The sequence below is a fragment of the Bidens hawaiensis genome, unplaced genomic scaffold (genome assembly GCF_021521415.1).
Source record: "Bidens hawaiensis isolate Kalapana, Puna unplaced genomic scaffold, B.hawaiensis_p1.1 tig00025760_1, whole genome shotgun sequence".
NCBI lineage: Eukaryota > Viridiplantae > Streptophyta > Magnoliopsida > Asterales > Asteraceae > Bidens > Bidens hawaiensis.
Window position 1 is genome coordinate 215,512 of NW_027505059.1, and position 2,015 is coordinate 217,526.

Consider the following 2,015-nt stretch of genomic DNA (forward strand, 5'->3'; position numbering starts at 1 on the left):
ATGAACATAACCGAATGTAAACAAAAGCATTATTGAACGTTCATGAACATGGCCTCATGTCCGTGTTCGTTCATTTAGTTAACCGAATGAAAATCCTTGTTCGTGTTCATTCATTTATTAAACGAGCTTCCTGCTGAACATTTTGCGAACAGTTCATTTGCAGCCCTAGTTAAGTGTATAGGCCCACTTTTAACCGGTTTTCTGTCTTTAACCCCTCCTTGAAGGCTATTGATTAGCAGTTATCTATTAAAATTTGATCCAATTCTTATCGTGTATGCAATTATCTATCATATGTGTAAGTTGAGTTAAGTTATTGTTTCGTTTGTTTCCTAATGCTTCTTGGTCATAGCTAAACAAAGTGTTTATTTTAACTTGTTTTATCTTGACAGGTAAGAACTGTGAAAGTTAGCAATGTTTCCTTAGGTGCTACTGAGCAAGACATCAAGGAATTCTTTTCATTTTCTGGTGAAATTGAATATGTTGATATACAAAGGTTAGTTATAGTTAGTGCGCGTCTTAAAGCAATGTAATTACTTGTTTGTAGTTTTTACTCTGTACAAGGCGTACGTGTTAGTTTTAAGATTCCCTGTATATGTTTGATCAAACGGTCTCGGCTTTTTCAGCGAGAATGAGCGGGCCCAAAAAGCGTTTGTCACGTTTAAGGATCCTCAAGGTGCAGAAACCGCAGTTCTGCTCTCGGTATATAAACTTATTAAGTTATTATCACCTGTGTCATTGCCTTCAAAACGCGTATTCAAACACCCTCGTGTTCTAACAGTTTTCTGTTTGATGATTTCAGGGAGCAACCATAGTTGACCAGTCTGTTACCATCGCACTCACACCAGATTACACTCCACCTGTAGCTATGCCTTCAATGCAATCAACTGTATAATTTTTCATTTTCTCTTATAAAACTGTCACTTAAAGGCTTAAAGGTTATTAAGTATTAATTATTATCTGACATAATATTGGCAAAACATAATTTAGGCAACAAATCAACCCGGAGGTGTTGTTGAATCGACTGTACTAAAGGCGGAAGATGTTGTAAGCAGCATGCTAGCCAAAGGTTTTATTTTGGGAAAAGATGCAGTTAACAAAGCCAAAGCTTTCGACGAAAAGCTTCAATTTACCGCAAAAGCCGCCACGATTGACCAAAAAATCGGTCTGACCGAAAAGATCAACATCGGGACAACACTTGTGAATGAGAAAGTGAGAGATTTGGACCAGAAGTTTCAAGTGTCAGAGAAGACCAAAACAGCATTCGCGACAGCAGAGCAGACAGTTAGTGAAGCAGGGTCGGCTCTTATGAAGAATCGGTATGTGCTGACTGGGACCGCTTGGGTGGCGGGTGCTTTCAGTAGGGTTACCAAAGCTGCTGGTGAAGTGAGCCAGAAGACTATGGAGAAAGTGGCCGAGGGAGAACAGGCGGGGAAGACTGAGTCGACTCGGCAAGAACCGACTGGTTCGCCTAAAGCTGCCAATACTAGTACTACCACCACAAGCTCAGTTTAAGTTGTTTGTGTAGATTATGCAGACGTTATGGATTTGGCGCATGGATTTATTAGTTTAGTAATAGTTTGAAATACACTTTGGTTGCTTTATATATGCTAAAATTTTGTTAAAAGTTATGATGACTTGGTGTGGTTAATAGCGAATAGCGGACGACAGCGACAACCATTTAGCAGTCTTAAGCCATGAATCTTTTAGCGGTCTTAAGCCATGAATCTAGTTGATAGTCATCGCTCCATGCGGCATGCTCCTGTTTGGCTTAAAAGCAGATTGCTAATAACCCTCTTGATTCTATTAGCCAACACTTAACAAGTTACCTCACATACACACCCAATTAAGGGTACAAGACAACGGTCGGATAGATTGAGGGTCGAAGCGAGATGAAAGAAACATCGCAGCAGCCTCTTAACTATCGAGCCGGTGTAAAGAAAGATCCAGTACTTTCTAAAACCAAACTTGCATATAAGGTTCTTTTAACCTGCTATATTATTTCAACAGTAAGATGC

The 2,015-nt window shown here is 39.7% G+C and overlaps 1 pseudogene across 1 annotated transcript; it reads left to right on the forward strand.

Moving 5' to 3' along the window:
* Positions 1 to 383: 383 nt before the first annotated feature.
* LOC143610336 (binding partner of ACD11 1-like) lies at positions 384 to 1,603 on the forward strand (annotated as a pseudogene). The gene is made up of 4 exons (XR_013149575.1): positions 384 to 493; positions 624 to 699; positions 800 to 886; positions 988 to 1,603. The product of XR_013149575.1 is annotated as a binding partner of ACD11 1-like (transcript).
* Positions 1,604 to 2,015: the final 412 nt, after the last annotated feature.